The sequence below is a fragment of the Canis lupus genome, chromosome 20 (genome assembly GCF_003254725.2).
Source record: "Canis lupus dingo isolate Sandy chromosome 20, ASM325472v2, whole genome shotgun sequence".
NCBI lineage: Eukaryota > Metazoa > Chordata > Mammalia > Carnivora > Canidae > Canis > Canis lupus.
Window position 1 is genome coordinate 19,194,983 of NC_064262.1, and position 17,762 is coordinate 19,212,744.

General features: G+C 43.8%; 1 long non-coding RNA gene across 2 annotated transcripts in view; it reads left to right on the top strand.

Annotated features, from left to right (window-relative positions):
- The window catches only part of LOC112666088 (uncharacterized), a 38,014-nt gene that overhangs the window by 7,177 nt on the left and 13,075 nt on the right, over window positions 1–17,762 (top strand). The window contains exon 3 of one of the 2 annotated variants that reach the window (XR_003140728.3): window positions 776–3,417. The exons of the other annotated variant lie outside the window; for it this stretch is intronic. This is a non-coding gene — a long non-coding RNA (uncharacterized LOC112666088). Of the gene's footprint in view, window positions 1–775; window positions 3,418–17,762 lie in introns of those variants that run through there. 2 annotated transcript variants of the gene reach the window in all.

Below are 17,762 nucleotides of genomic sequence, written 5' to 3' on the forward strand. Positions count from 1 at the left end.
GAGCAAACAAAGGATAAACTAAGCTTGAGCTTAGACTACTGACAGAATCTTAACTATTAAATCTTATACTTTAATGCCTATCCACCACTTTGCACAAAATGCCCAGGGTAATTTTTTTTTTTTAACTGATGGGTCTCTCAATGCAAACACACATACACACTGCTTATGTACATGCTTTCCTATTTCATTTTTTAACAGAAATACAGGGACTCTCCCCAAAACCTTAAATGGAAGAACTTCTAGAAAGCAAGCTACATTATTCATTCAATATTTCTGGAGCACCAACTATGAGTCAGGTCCTGCAGTGTGCAATGAGCAAAAACCAACTTGTTTCCTGCCTATAAGGAGCTCATAGTCAAATAAGGGTGGCAGATGGATCAATACATACATACCTTACTCTGAAATTGCAGCTCTGATCAGATTACAACAGGAAATTACAAGGTTCCATTAGAGTGTAAAAGTCAACAATTATGACCTAGTCAGAGATGCTGAGAGTAGCTAAGAAGAGACAAGAAATGAGCTGAGATCTCAAGCAAGGAGGAACCCCATAGGAAAGAGCATAGGAGAAGAACATTCTGGAGAGTGGGAAAATGGCACATGCAGAGGCAGTGGCAGAAGGGGTCCCAGAACACTGAAAGTAAAAGAAGTCCAGAGCATGCAGAGCAATAAGTTGCAAAGGGATTTGGTGGGAGATGCATCTGGCAAGATAGATGTTATCCAATGTGATCTGCTCAGCGATCTAGGTAGTAGGTACTAATATCAGCCTCATTTTCAGATGACAACACAGGTCCAGATCTTTCCCCAAGGCCAACCAGCTGACACACGCTCAGGCAGAGGATCAAACCCAAACATGTCTGGACATGGGGGCCAAGCACTAACTACCACTCTGCATGGTCTCTCAAAGCAAAAGAAAACGAAGACCACTATCCAATGGAAACGTTATCACTAACACCTAGATTATAGAAATGCCTCTTTCTGGCTTAAATACATCTCATGGCTACTGATCTATTCGATGGTATTTACACTATCTTATTTTATAATTTCCTTGTGTAAAATATACTGAACCTCACAAAACTGACATTTTTGTAGGTTGAAAAATGGCCAACTCCTAGCGATTTCATGTGTTAACGCATACACTAATGCAAGTAAAAGATGTGAGCTGCTGAATAAATAATCGTAAAATAAACAAGTATGGCACCACCATCTAGATGAGGAAGTGCCCTGAAAGAACTCCATGTTTCCCTTCCCAGTGATGTGTGGCCAGGGATGTGCCACGGGTGAAGGAGATGGGAGTGGTCCACCCTGGCAGCAGACAAGAAGGGAGCGTTGCCTTCTCAAAATGACCCACTTTAGATACTCCAGGCACTCATTGCAGGTGTCTGCTCTGAAAGAGGAATTCTCAACTCAAGGACAGGAAGAGAGCCAGACAAAATACTTCAACAACTCCCACAGTGCTTAGCTTCCAGATCATTTAGAGCAATTTATCACAGCTTTTCCACAAGACAGTTTGGAGTCTTAATGAACTACAGGGAGGGCCTGCTATCCCACTGCACTCCTTCCCCAGGGCAAATCCCAACTTCCAGCCCCACCAGCAGAATGAATCGCCCCCTTGTCCACTGTCCCTCAGCCCATGACAGCTGAAAGGTGAGGACCTGGATTGGCCTTTCCTGTGGTCACTAGTCTTTGTGCGGCTGCACTTTCCCTGGGTCAGGTAAATTCTTGGCCATGGCCCCAGCTAAACAGCCAGGTACCCGACAGTTTAGCGTGGCTCTCAGCTAAGGCCCACTGGAGGCTGGTATCCAAGACAGCTTAAACACAATTAACTTTTCATTTGACGTGGCCTGCCTCTCTCCACTCCTAATGTTCCCGTAGGACCTGAGATCCAATAAAGTCCAGCCTGGGACTAAGAAAACCAGGCAGAGAAACTGACCAAATATTGTTCAATGCTGCATTACAAACCTATGGGAAAGGAGTTTAATTAAAGACCACAACAATTCTTTGGGGAAATGTTTCTTTTATTAACCATTCCTGCCGAACAAAGCAGCTTTAAACAAACCCTGACTGCTTGAAAATTGTGTATGCCTGAGATTTCTTTTTTCTTTTTTTCCTTAATCTGTTCTGCTTTTTGGTTATTTGGTCATTAGGAAAATCAGCAGTGTCTTGGACCCAAGAAATCCAATTTAAGCGAGCTCATTCCACATTTATAAATATGAGCAGATGACATTTAAAACAGACAAACCAGTAGGGACAGTTCTAAGTGTGAAATTGTTGTTCAGCATAAAGTATTATCATAAATATATAGAGGAGCTATTTGTGGATCAACTAACAAGTTCAAGGCATTTCAGTGAAATCTATGCGCAGCCTGAATGTGGATACAACATTTATAAATGTAGAGGAAATGCAATTCTTTTATGCTCTAGTGTAATAAAACCACTAGTTAGTGTCACTGATATGATAGCCCCAATTGCAAAAGAGTGAAAAAGCAGAAATCAAAATGGAAGAACCACATCTAATGGAACAATGAAATTAGATTTTAAAGTATTATTGGAAAAGAGGAAATACCACTGAGGAGTGAAGACATGACTGTATGAATTCTTAAAAACTCAAGGAAAGTCAGAGGACATACACACTTAAACCCGATCCATGGGAATGTATGAACATTCCGAGGCCATCAATAAGTTGAAGGCACATCTTTTGTGGAGACTTGCTCTTGAAGAAGACGTGCAGGACAATGAGAACACATGAGAAAGTGAGTTTGCTTTTCTCAACCATGCCATGAAAATATGCAAGAAATGAACACTGTGTAAACACGGAAATTATTAAGCTTGGGCTATAAAATTCTCCCACCAACATTTTCACTCCCAATAAATGCACTTGTTTCTGAATTATGCTTATATTGTGACCCCCTTACTAAGGCATTTATTCTCTAGGAGACTTTCTTTTGCTCCAACCTGCGTGAGTTACATGTGGCAAATATTGTTTTCCAAATATGGTTTATCCAACGTCCCTCATCCCACATGCTCTTTTGGCAGTGAAACCTATGTCCCCTTGAATCTGGGTGGGCCCCAGGAATGCACAGCCCAGCGTTATACAGCAGAGGTGACACTGTGCCAAGTATCCACATAGACTTTAAGTGAGCTGGTGGCTTCCAGTTCCTGCCTCTTGAAAGTTAGCTGCTATAAAAGAGTACCATTACACTGACACCACGAGGCCCTGAGTAGCCAAGCCATATGGAGAGGCCGAGGAGGGTGTGGACAGAAAGACAGGCCAAGGAGCATTGTTGGCAACAGACATACCATTAAAAAGGCCGTGTTGGAAGTGGATCCTCCATAGGAACAGCTGGTGGACTGCAGTTCAAAGTCCTACTGCGTTACCAAGTCCTTCCCTAACTCCTGACCCCAAAAGTCAAAAGTCAAATAAAATGGTATTTTAAGCTACAAACTGGGTCGTTTTTTATGCCATAATAGGTATTGGAACATTAGCTTTCCCTACTTAAACCTTGCCTGGATTCCTAAGGTGAATTCTAAGGTTTTTATCTTTCTCTGAAATTTTGAGTCACACAACTTTTCAATGTTTTAGAAATCTCAATGCTGCCAATAACTAATGTTCAGCTCTTTGTTATTGAACTAGAATAAAACGTCTGGTGTATCTCGGATTGCTTTCAGAGGACCACCTTTATCTGAACAACAGGGGTGTTAAATATGCAGATTCCTGGGCCTCACCTCCGGCACAGTGAATACTAATCTCTGAGGGGAGGGCCTAGCGACATATATTTTTAAATATTTCCCTCATACCTCACATATATACATTGTGGTTTCATGACCCTCTTAAGTTCTAGCCTGATAATAAGCTTATTTCTAAGGCAACTTCCAAAATAACTTTAGAGGCATTATGACAGATAAGACATCTTGACCTGCTGATGCCATGGTTTTGCCTACTATGGCATACTATTTGATATAATAATACATGACATAAGGTATATTTTTTGTATTCACCTTCTGCAGTTAAACAACCAAATATCTGCAAAATACACTTGCTATAGGAATAACAACAGCTCCTAACAAGTCTACTAGCCATTTTTTCTGGAGAAGGCATATCAGCAGTAAAATTCAATTCAAATAAGCTTTATTGGGTAATTACACAAAAAACCATGCTAAATGGTGATGATACCATCAAGAATACGAGGGCCCTGACTCCTGGCAACTCAGCCTAGTAAGGGAAACAGTCACCTGAACAAGGATTCCCATTATGCAGATGGTAACAGAGCACTACAAAAGAAGCATTCTGCTCTACTTGGCATCAAAGACCTACAGATCTTGAGCAAGGGATGAGGCTGTGTTTGCAAAGCAGATGTGAGAGGAGTCTTTTATTTTTAATCAGGAGAACTTCTTCCTCCAGGATAGAACTGTCACAGAGCATAGTCAACCCCTTTCATAACACACTAGAGAGGAACAATGGTTAATTGAGATGCCCAAGGCCACACATCAGCAAAGCAAGGAGGTTGGTAACAAACTATTAATGATACAGGCTAATTGTTCAGTGACTTCTGTCAACATGACGGCATCCCAAACTTCTGTGTAGGAGTGTTAAATCCCAAGGAGACAAGAGACAGTAGTCCCAGGTCCCACACACACACACACAAAATTAATAAATAATAAGCAAATAAATGCCTCTAATGCCCATATTGTGATGCCAAGACTCTGTCTTTGGAGACTTTCAGAACTGAAGGAGGTGAAGAATATGACCTCCTGGAGTCTGAAGCAAGTAAAGGCAGACCACAGTGATCACGACTGTTTATGCTGTACCCATGTGGTGCTTACAACTCACTGAATGCTGCTAATGTTTTCTCCCAATTCGTATTTGTGAAGTTGACTGAGCAAGTATTTTAGATTTAAAAAATTTGAGATCGGGGATCCCTGGATGGCTCAGCGGTTTAGCACCTGCCTTTGGCCCAGGGTGCGATCCTGGAGTCCCGGGATTGAGTCCCACGTCGGGCTCCTGGCATGGAGCCTGCTTCTCTCTCCTCCTGTGTCTCTGCCTCTCTCTTTCTCTTTCTCTCTCTCTCTCTCTCTCTCTCTCTCTCTCTCTCTCTATATATATATATATATATATATATATATATATATCATAAATAAATAAATCTTTAAAAAAAAATTGAGATCACAGGAGGTCAAACGACTTATCTAAGATCACACAACCATGGCAGCTTGAAAGCCGAAATTCCCAGATGCTCTGACCCTTGATCCACTGCTCCACCCAGAGAACGTTAGAAATCAAAGGCTGTTCTGACAACAAATATTCAGAAGTGCATCGCCTATTTGAACAATATTGGATGAACCTCTCTGAGGGTTGCTACTGATGGAGAGGTGCCCAGACATGCGGGGCTTCAACTCCCAGAACACAGGCCTCACTCAGCTTCTTAACAGTATGATTTTACCCAAATCCCTTCATCTCCCTAGGCCTTGGTTTCTTCATCTATAAAATCAGCATGACACACCAGAATCATCAATAAACAGGATTATGTTTTTGAGAAGTATATTTATATGTTTTTCCTCTGTGTCTTCCTCTCCTGGAAGCAGAAGAAGGCTGTCACCACCTTCCTGGGTTGTGTAAAGGCCCACATTCATGAAAGCCAGAACACTAGATGGGCAGGGAAGAAAACAGCTTCAGAAATAAAGGAGAGAAAGTAAGAATTCCCCCAGACCGGAAAAGGGACAGGGTTGCTTTGGGTCCTGGGTATAAGAGATTGGCCATGGGAGATTGGCGAGATCTCAGAAGGCATGGCTATGTAAAGCATGGGAAGACAAGAGACTACAGACCTCAGGACTCCTAGTTTGGCCAATGATGCTACCGACTTGGGGCACCTGGGTGGTTCAGTTAAGTGTCCGACTCTTGATTTCAGCTCAGGTCATGATCTCAGGGTGGTAAGATCGAGCCCTGTGTCAGGTCCATGATGGGCGTAGAGCCTGCTTAAGATTCATATTCTCTCTTTCTCTCCCCCCCCACCCCCGCCCTTCCTCCTGCATCTCCTTCTCTTAAAAAAAAAAAAAAAAAAAAAAAGATGACACCCCCTTAAGTGGCAGGGAAGCAAGGAAGCCAACGGAACCAAGCGTTCTAACAACAGACATTGGAAAACAGGAAGTAATCAGGGTGGACAAATGCAATGCCATATCATTCCAGATGTTTTGTGGTCAGTGCAGTTCAAGCGAGAGGGGGACACAACCTAAAAATGACCAAGGCACTGTGTTGCAACTAAAGTGCCTTAAGAATTCCTCTGTAGCCAGTGTTGACTCCAGCATGGAACACATCACTCTCCATTCTGTTGAGTCCAGAAGAAATACCTCACTGGCCTGAGGGAACATGTTCAATGAAAGAAAAAGCAACATATTAGGCCCAACAAGGGAAAAGCAAATCCCGCGCCTTCATCTCCTGATCCCTTTAAGCATCTGCTCTTTGACTATGATGACAAAGTCAATCTCTCTGTGGCTACCATTAAAACAACTCATCACTGTGTTGTCTCCAAATCCAAAAGACAAGTGAGTTGAGTTGCTTTGATCTGGTTACCTTTTGTTTTCCCAGACCATAATCAATGTTAGCCACCAAAAATTCTAATGCAGCTTTCCTTTTCACCTAACAAGGAAGGAGATTGGGTGTACAAAGCAGTTTCATTAGGACCACCAAAGAATTTTTATTAGCAGTTCCATCACATTTAACTAGCTCTTTTAGTAACATAAAGAAAATCTATGTCAGAGGTTTGTCAGGCTTTGATGGATGTTTTCATTCTTGGAGTCTTATTACTGCTCTCCTTATGTGGCCAGGCTGCATTGGGGAGTTTGAGCTTATTAGACGCCATACTCCATCTGCCGCCATGCCCTGCAGCTAGGATATTGCTGTTCGAGCCCAACGCCAGGCTTTGCAATTACACAGTTTGGCTGAACAGAAAGGACTGGCAGTTGTTTCAAGGAGGTTTTCTCTACCCCTTTGACTTAGAAAATCCTGAGCTTTTCACTTACTGCTGGTTGGTACTATCAAGGAGAATTGAGAAGAAATCAATTTGTTTGTGATTTGGCCAGCCCAATTACCAATGCCTCATTCTGTGTTGAACAGGCTTGATTCTGTCATAATCGGTGATGAGAGTGGCTAGGATATTAGGACAGAGAAACACACACCATGTCTGAGGTCCCATACTAAGTCCTTTTTATCAAAGTCACTTTATTGCAATTTTTTTGGATATTAAAGTTATATATTCTTGAAAACATCAAAAAGGTATATATTTTTACAAGGCTATCCTATCACCCACTGTCTCTGTGGCAGTTTGTAGTTCAATACTGACATTTCATATTAAGAGTCCTTGTTCCCTCCACTGGAAACTAAGTGGGTCTTTGTACTCTCACTGACCAATGAGAATTCAATGGAAGTGATGCCATATGATTTCCAAGGACAAGTCATGAAAGAATATGTGGCTTCAACTTGGTCCTGCCCCCACCACCTGCCAACCCTATCTCTCCCTTTCTCCCTTTTCCCCTCCCCCTCTCCACTCCTGCTCTTTCGACATGTGCTTTGGGAGCCCTGCATTAACATAAAGGAAGTCTCCAGGCTGGAGAGATCACCCATGTGAGAAACTAAAGAGAGTTAGAGAGATACCAGCTATGCCAGCCCCCAGCCATTTGAGTCTCCTCAGCTCAGGAACTAGATATATGAGTGACCCTTCAGATGATTCTAGCCTTTTAGCCACCCCAACTAACACAAGCAGAATTGAGATGAGCTTTGCCCCATCAAACTCTGTCCAGATTACATATTCATGAGTCAAATAAAAGGCTGTTTGCCAGCAGTTGGGGTGGGGAGAATAGTACACTGTATTAGACAACCAGAACAACTTCATCAACACCAGAAAAACCACTGTTACCATGTTGGCATACATTACTCTCAAATAATAAATAAACTAAAAACAAAACAAAGAAAACAAAAAAACAAAAAAAGAAAAAAATTTTTTTAAAGAAAAAATTATAAAAAATAAACTTCTTGCTTATTCTCAAGCAAAGAAAAAACTTATTCAAGTAATTCTTGCTCCAGCTGACTTGTTTTATAAGTAATCTATTTGGAATATAGAACTAATTTGCTCCAATGAAGCAAGTTATCTTATGGGCCAGGCCACAGAACCCCACTCAATCTCAGTACTACAGAATAGATGGCCCTACAGTAGGAGCCCTACAGAATAGTCCTTGCACATGGGAAAAAAGGTTTCTTCCTTCCTTTTGTTTTTTAAGAATAAATTTAGCCTCAGTTTTTTCATGTCAGGAAGTCTCACTATCATCAACAATTTGATTAATTTCATGCAGTAAATGTAAAGGAGTTCAATAAAGGACAGGTCACTATAGATTGTAGTTGTTGAGCTAGGTTTCATGGGAAATTTAGTGCTTGTGTTCACTGAGCAGAAGCCATAAAAAATGGATTTACAGAAAGGGATTATGGTGGTCCTCCCTGGTATTGTGACTCGCATCATTCCCCCTATGGCAACCACATCCGAATGTTGCTTCAGACCTTGTTACTCAAAATGTGGTGCCCAGACCAGCTGTGTCAGCATACCTGAGAGCTCTCAGAAATGCAGAACTCAAAAAAAATAAAAAAAAATAAAAAGAAATGCAGAACTCTCAGGCTCCACCCCAGAGCTTAGAGAATTTCAATCTACATTTATCAAGATCCCCAGGCAATTGGTATGTACATTACAGCTTGAGAAGCATTGTCTGCAGACATTCACCCTTCCTCCTTTCAGTCTGAGGCCTGTAGACCTGAGGGTCCTTGTGACCCTTGGGTGTGGCCAATCAGTAACAAACACAGCTCAAGATTTGGCATGTGACTCAGAATTAACCCGTGAGGTTCATATGGAAACTGCTGCTAACACAGTACAAAGAGAGGAAATTTTTCTTTGGGATTGCTAAATCATTAAGATGGAAAGCACAAATTATGGTCACAGATGGGGTCTGGAGCTTGATGTTTAAGTACCAATCTTTCTCGACTCCTATGTACAAGCCTAATTAAAAGAGATTAACAGAAGAGTCAGGATGACAGAGAGAAACAGTATCAGCTTTATGCTGGAGAGTGAAGCTTGACTTCACATCACAATTGTACTCTCTAACTTTACCTCCAAAAATGGGAGACATCAGCCTCTCAGGGGTGCAGCCTGTCCAAGTAAGCTTACTACACACATGGCCAATAATATGAGCATCCTGAAGAACAGTTCGCGCCAAAAAACAAAAGGTTGCTGAGTTGCACATGCCCAGTTCCTTCTTTCAAATATCACAAGATGCTGCTCCTTCTCCCCATGAAACATGAGATGGGGAGTAGGAGTTCCCTGCCTCCATGGAAGTGGAAAGAGTGGAGAGAGAAGCATTTCTCCTTCCCACAAAGCTAGCATCACCCCTGTGCAAAAAAAAAAAAAAAAAAAAAAAAAAAAAAAAAAAAAAAAAAAAACAGCTTGAAACTGAAAGCCACCCTGAGAGAAGAGATGGAGAAATCCTTGACAAGATCATCTGAACAATTGCAAACCAGTCCAACCAGGAGTTATGTGACCCAAATTCCCTTTAGTGAAGGGATCCTACTGCAGACACTGCAACTCGAAGGGCACCAGAGAAGACGCTGGAGGATCATAGAGATGAGAGCATCTCTATGACTTTTGTTCCCTACTGGAGTAACAGGTTTGGCCCTGAAATCAGAAAATGACTGTAAAAACCCTAAAGTGAACTGATGACAATATTGACTAATTACTAGTCACTGACCGGAACTAAGGCAAAGGGGAAAAGCCCAGTGTCTCCACAGATCTCATGAGGTGTGGCTGGAGATAGGGTTGTGCGGTAAAGACTTAGCTGCCAAGCGGGAAGGCAGTTTTTAGAGCCAAGGCATCAGGGTAAGCTCCACAGATCTACTCCTCCCAAGCAGTAGTGTCCCCCTGTTCCTTCAGATCCCTAACCCTAATTCCAAGCTTTCCAGTGAGTCCTGATCGTGGTTTCTCACCTTTCCAAGTGCAATGGCTAGAAGTCTTCATCTTTCTGGCCACTCTGTGCTGAAAACTCACATATAAGTTTCTAAAGGTTTTACTTTCAAAGACAGGCCAATGTAGTATTTTTTTTTAATTTTTATTTATTTATGATAGTCACACAGAGAGAGAGAGAGAGAGAGAGAGAGGCAGAGACATAGGCAGAGGGAGAAGCAGGCTCCATGCACCGGGAGCCCGATGTGGGATTCGATCCCGGGCCAAAGGCAGGCGCCAAACCGCTGCGCCACCCAGGGATCCCAGGCCAATGTAGTATTAAAACATCATGTCTAATTTTTCTTTTTCACACACACCTCTCATGGGAAAGAACTACAACCATTGAGTATGAGCTGTTCTATACAAACAGTGACTGAGCCTCATCTATGCACATCCACGGAGCTGGGGAATGGTGGGAGCAAGGTACGTGAGGGAGGCCTGTTCTCAGTGAGGCAGAGGCAAGTCAGGGAGGAAGGCGGAGCTGGGGAAGGCCAAGCAAGAAGGCCTGGGGATGTGGAATGCACCAAGACCAAAGGGAAAGGGCTGATGAGACCAGGGGCCACAGAGGGGCAGGCAGGAGTCTGCTGTGCATAGACAACCTCTCACCAGCTTTAGTGTAGCCACTGTTCGTCCCTGGGCCTTGACCTGAGAAGAGTAGGAGGGGTGGCATATGAGTGTGGGTGTGCTCCCAGAAATCATGAGCTAAAGGCCACAGGAACATGCACAGAAGGCACATCTCCAACAGAGGAGAGGAGGCTAGTGTTTGTAAATACACTTTAGCCTTCGGCCTAAAGCAGCCCTTCCCAAAGAGAGACCACAAGTCCCCCCCGCACCAGCCTCGACGTAACAGTCATTTCCTTTTACCATCTTGAGAGAAAGCAGCAAATATCCAACAGACAAATGGCCTGAATATATATGAGGCCTTTACACTTCTATAAAGGAGATATGAAAAAGAAAAATAACTTATAATGAACTATGTATTTTGATATATCACCACTCAAGTATTACTACAATATATCGACAATCTGCAATTTTTCTGTAAAGGATCATTTAGTCAATATTTCAGGCTTAGTGGGCCACATGAGGTCTCTGTTGAATATCATTTTTTTTCAGCCCTAATGCTGGTTAGGCTTGTGACCAATAGAGAAACAGACCACAGACCAGAGGACAGATACGTGGCCCTGGAGCTGAGTCCTGTGTTAAGTAGACCATAAAGCAGATGGCAGATGCTTGGATCTACTTAATAATGACGTTAGGACTGCATATGTCAAAATAAGGCCTAAATAGGTATACTCGTGTGTCTGTGTGCATTGAACTACCCTGAATGCCACAGCCAGTGTAGACACTATAATCAGTGTGCGATAGCAGGGGTCAAGCACCACTTTTTTTTTTTTTTAAGATTTTATTTATTTATTCATGAGAGACACAGAGAGAGAGGCAGAGACATAGACAGTGGGAGAAGCAGGCTCCTGCAGGGAGCCCAATGTGGGACTTGATCCCCAGACCCGGGATCACAACCTGAGTAACTAAATATTTGTAAATCATCATCTTGACAATGATAGCTTCATCTGTGGGACAATTTCTGGAAGGATGTGAACCACTCTACCTTAAGCCATGTTACTTCTGGATACAGAAATCAGAGGTGATTTTAATTTTCATTTTCTTTTTTTGCCTTTAGCCATGTTAATTTTTTTCTAACTGTGAACATATATTATTTCTGAAATAAAAGAATAGTACATAAGAAGAGTTGATAAACTAAGTATAAAAATAGAATGAAAAAAAAAATAGAATGAGTAGCCTTCTTGAACGGAAATTAGCATAGCTTCTGAGAAAGTGAAAACCTGATTTATCTTCTATTAATTTTTGAGTTCAGATCGTGCACATTTCTTTAGCTTTTATGGAGACACGGGCAGCCTGTCATCTACCCCCATCCCGATATGAAGCAGGCCGCTATGTCTGCCTGCCCTGAGCCAGGAGGAGCAAGTATCAGACCCTTCTATTGCCAATGGAAAATAGGCTTCTCATTTGATTCCCAACTGGCTCCCACTCCAGTCCTGTTTTCCATCTGACTCCTGATTCCTGCTTTTTTCTTCTCCTGCCCTCTCTTCTATCTAAAGCCATGTCATTCCCAAAGACTTGGCCTGAACCCAAACTTCTAGCTCTGAAGAGTGGTGTCTTCCTGCTGCCCACAAACCCATGTAATAGCCATGCCTCACCCACAACTACTCCCCTACTCCCTTATCTCAAGACGGTCAAGGAAGACAAGATTGGAAGCTTTTGCTATATCTAATATCCCACCATAGCACCTTTAAATGCCTCACCTTTTAGTCTTGAGAACAGAACTTAATGTGAGATGGCAGAGAAGGCTGGACCAAAAAATACAAAGGTGTGGTGTTTTAGAGCAGTGGCTCGAGTATCTCCAAGATCCATCCACTGTGTATGACTAGACTCTGTCCCGACTAGTCAGTACCCAAGCTTTATCAGTTGTTAAATACTTCGATGCCATTCTCAGAGTAAAGTGTAGCGCTGTAAATGAATGGTATACTTACAAGAGACCTGAACTTGAGTATGACTCAGGGCCAGCGTTACTTTCTCCAAGCCTTGGTTTACACATTGGGAAAATAGAGATGCTAATATTTCCTTGTCCACTTCAAAGAGTTCCTGTGATGATCAAATTGTCACAGGGGATGCAGACGTTCCCAGGAAATTGTGAGAGACTGCACATGGGCAAGAATGATGGTAAAAGTGATCAACTATAATGGTAACAGTGCTGGTGGTGAGGGTCAAGGTGATGCTGATAATAAAGAAGAAAAACTTAGAAACACTGAGGACTATCCCTTTCTGCTTTGATTATCTACCAACACTGTTCCCTGGCTCACAATTCATAGGAACAGTTAGACAGAAGCATATAAACTGGCAGCATCAACCCTGTCTGGTTCATGCCACTGAAGCTCCCAGGTAGTTTCCTGGCCTAGTGCTGATAGGTGCTTCCCTTTGTCCACAGACATTCTTTCCACAATTATTCACATTCTGGCCAGGAAACCCTTCTCTCTTGTAATTCCCAACACCAGGGACAGATCTTGATGTCTTTAATAATTGGCTAGGAAGCTGAAGCCAGCAAAATGGAAATGTGGGATTATCCTGTGGGTTCCTGTACTCCTGCACCACATAGTGCAAGCTGGACTCTTCCGGGCTCTCTTCTGATACATGGCTCGTGATCCCCAGACCCAGTCTGGATGAGCTGTTGGTAGTGGCCAGGTGGGGTTAATGATCCCACCTCCTCTCTCCCTCCCTTCCTTTCCTGTTCTTGCCCACCACCCAACCCACCTTTATGAAGACTGGGTCTGTGCTGAGTCATGTAGGACGCTCCTGCCCAACCTTGAACAAGAGCTTCCCACCCTACCCCCCACCACCCTTGGAGAAAGGCACCGAAGAGCTCCACGGAGTCTATTCCAGCAAGGGCAGCACATGCTCACAGAATAATTGGCTCCTATAATTCATTCAGAGCAATGCCTAGGTGGCAGGGAGGTTTAATCCTGTGGCCTTGAGGGAACAACATATTCTGGAAAGTTTCCTCTTTGCCTTGTTAATTGTAAAATAAAAATACTTCCTGTAGAGGAGGCCCTTTTCTGGGGAGGGCTTGGCTGTCCCTTCACATAGTAAATGGCCTCTAGGATCCTCTCTTCTCCTTTTCCCTTTGGGATCAGGTGCTTAAAAGTCACACAGCATGTAAGACAGGAGGATATGAAGAGCCAAGTCTTGAACACTCCTACAACCCTTTGATACACAGAGAGCAGGGCTTTAGGTGTGGGAAAGTGGGAGCGGGTCATTTTGTAAGTGGCCTTACAGTCATAAAGTTCTCAAATTCCACTTTATACATATCTCTAAATAAGATTTGGGCATAAAGCTGCAAAACAGGGTAGCCTGGTGGTTCAGCGGTTTGGCGCTGCCTTTGGCCCGGGGTGTGACCCTGGAGACCCAGGATCGAGTCCCATGTTGGGCTCCCTGCATGGAGCCTGCTTCTCCCTCTGCCTGTGTCTCTGCCTCTCTCTCTCTCTCTCTCTGTGTCTCTCGTGGATAAATAAATAAAATCTTTAAAAAAATAAAGCTGCAAAACATGCACTGGCTTTTTTGTCAACCCTTAAAACATCACAGTTTCCTTTAGCCCAGTATTAGCATTTTTTAATCTATAAGGAGTTTCTCTTGACCTCAGAGAGACCCTGGGTATGACCATGAAGCCATCAGATTGACGGTCGGGAGCAACCGGTTTGGGTTTCCATCTACTGGAGGAATTATTCAACGAGCTGTGTTTGACCATCTTGACAGTCCTGTGAGGTTGGTACTGTTACCAGCCTCACTTCACATACGGGCATACAGACACCTTGCTCAGGATCACAGCTAGAAACTCGTGGAGTTGGGGTACAATTCAAGCTGGTCTACCATCAAAGCATCTTTCCTTTTTTTTTATTTTTAAAAGATTTTATTTATTTATTCATGAGAGATACAAAGAGAGAGGCAGAAACATAGGCTGAGGGAGACCACTACCAACAGCTCATCCTCCCCTGCAGGGAGGCCACGATGCGGGCCTCGATCCCAGGACCCTGGGATCACGCCCTGAGCCAAAGGCAGACACCACCACTGAGCCACCCAGGCGTCCCTCAAAGCATCTTTCCATGCTTCTGTTATTAATGATAACATGGCCCATCATTTTATAGCTAACCCTGCACTTATTCATCCACCATGGGCACCTGTGATCATCTTCCTGGTGGTACCAACCTCTACTCCGGCCCCCTCCCAGGATGGTCTCACAGGAGCTGTCAGGTGAGGCTTTGGTTCTGCCTGGGTTAAAATCCTCGAAAATTCCCCTCCTGAGAAAGTGTAAGACAGCCGATGCCTGGATTGCCCCAGGTGACATCATATTCAAGTTAGTGTGACCTCCCTGAGCTCATTTCTTTGTCCCGGTCACCTCTGCTTCCATCAAAAATAACAGGTTGCTGATAAACTGGCTTTCACCTCCCTGCTCAGATGGTGGACTCTGAATCTCTGCTCAGAGCAGGGCTCTCAAGTTCAAAGAGCCCTTGTGCTCTGTATTTTGACAGGTTGAGAATCCAATCCATTTATTTTGAAAACCCATTAAGCCCAGCCAATATGGGATATTTAGAAAGGCCAGAATTTTGCTTCTGGTCAGAAGGTCAGCGCTGTCATAAAGTAACGGCTAAGGAAGTGAAACAAAACATATTTTATTGTAGAGCTATGATTCCCAAACATTCTTTAAAGTGTACTTGCAGTTTAAAATAAAACAAAGCAAAAGCCCAGCACATTGAATTGCCGGAAATTGCCACCACTATAAACTCTCTTTGTTCAGAGTACATATTCACCTTTGCCCACCCAGTTCTGGGACCAGGGACAGGCGTATAGTAAATGCTCAGTAAGTGCTCAGTGAACGAGCCCCAAAACGATTCATTTTGCTATTAACATTTTTTCCCTAGCTATTAGTTCCTCTTGTTCCCGATGGCTGTTAAATCATACTCAAGAAAAGAACACCTGATGTTAGTTCTCTGGGGTTTTGGAAAGTAAATTTCAGAATAGGTAAGTTGACTCTTCTTGGCACCCTTTTTTTTTTTTTTTTATGATAGTCACACAGAGAGAGAGAGAGAGGCAGAGACACAGGCAGAGGGAGAAGCAGGCTCCATGCACCGGGAGCCCGACGTGGGATTCGATCCTGGGTCTCCAGGACCGAGCCCTGGGCCAAAGCAGGCTCTAAACTGCTGCGCCACCCAGGGATCCCTCTTCTTGGAATCTTGAATTATATTGTTCATGATACAGATAACAAGGTCTTACGGTCAGATTCTTCAAAGATAACTCATTTTGATCCTTGTGAAAGAGGGATGGGGGGTGTTGTTATTTTCATGTTATCCCCTAGGAAGGGTGCCTAAGCAGAGACCGTTCCCTAAAAGCAAATAACCTTACTATGAAGTGATCCTGAATGCAAACGACGTCCAGAAGATGGTGCAAAATGTTCCTGTATTTTCGCACCGAGTAACCCCGCGGTTCACATACTGTCCTCCCTTGATGGGTATCTGGGTGGCCTTCTTTCTGGATCTCCGCTCGATCTTCTCTTACTTCCACAATCTGCTCCATCTCCTCCCCACTCCCATCTTCCCCAAGTGCCATCCTGGGTGATCACCAGAAGACCCTCGAGGTTCTTTTTTTTTTTTAATTTTTATTTATTTATGATAGTCACACAGAGAGAGAGAGAGGCGAGACACAGCAGAGGGAGAAGCAGGCTCCATGCACCGGGAGCCCGACGTGGGACTCGATCCCTGGTCTCCAGGATCGCGCCCTGGGCCAAAGGCAGGCGCTAAACCGCTGTGCCACCAGGTTCCCCTGACCCTCGAGGTTCTAAGCCTAGATCTTACCCTTGCCTGGTGGGATATAGTGGACCCTCATCTGGTATCTAAAAATTTTGGTTTGTGGTTAGAGGGAGCAACATAGAACCTGGAACTGGAGCTGACTCTTGGAGTCTGTGTTTGACACAATAAATGGGCTGCTTCTCTCTGCTGAAGCTGCTGAACTGACTCTGAGGAGGAAGACCCACGGAGAAGCTGACGGAGGTCATGTATCACCTTCTTGAGAAAGTGGCTGTTGGAGAATACGGCTTATAGTGGTGGGAGTCCCAGAGTTGGAGACCTAGCTCTGGGGTACTGGGGGGAGGCTGCCCTTCATCAGGACAGAACACTGTGGGTGGGTAGCTCCAAGGGAAAGGGAGAGGAAGGTATGGGTTGTGAACACCCAGTTGCTTCCTCCAAACCCATTGACCAGGTAAGTTACTTCTCCCCATCCGGGGAGGAATGAATGAAGAGTGGGAGAGACCATGTTCACTCCCATAGTGTCTCTTCTTATGAGGAATCCTTAAAGAGGGAGGCTCCCCTCAACAAATTGTGGTTTATTGACCCACACTGTTTTAAAAAGTTGACATAGGGGAAAAAAAAAGTGACATGGGACACCTGAGTGGCTCAGTGGTTGAGCATCTGCCTTTGACTCAGGTCGTGATCCTGGGGTCCTGGGATCGAGTCCCGCATCAGGGAAGCTTGGGATTGTGTCCTCTGCAGGGAGCCTGCTTCTCCCTCTGCCCGTGTCTCACTTCTCTCTTATGTGCTCTCATGAATAAATAAATAAAAATATTTTTTTTAAAAACAGTTAACCTGGTAGGTAAATTTAAAAATAAGATTTGGCATAAAAAACTGAAAGCGGAATGATTTCTCAGCCCTGAGCCTGCGTTCCCACATGGCAACAACAGCTCTGAGCTGAGTCATGCCTGCCCCTTTAGGCAGATCCGTGTGCTTTTGGCTCATTAGGACCCCTAGGCCTTGTTGTGTAGATATTGCTCTCTTGATTTTGCTCATTTGCATGACCCAGATGGTCCTTCTGGGCATTTTAGTTGGTGGCCTCTGTTTGACCTGTGTAAACCTAGGGTACTCGGAGTATCCACCGGTTAACAACCTGTGTCTTGCTAAGATTGCCCATCTCGACGATCATTGCCTCATTTTGTTATTAGCTTAAAGTCTCAGTCTTTTGTCTCGCTATAGACCTTTCCGTTGGAGAAGATGAAGGAGGTGAAGGAAAAGGAAAATCCTGTCCTATTAGACAAGGAAGACTCTGAGGCCCAGAGGTTCAGGAACTTGTCCAGGTGTATGCAGAAAAGAAGACACCCCGTGCTCCCTCGACGTCCACC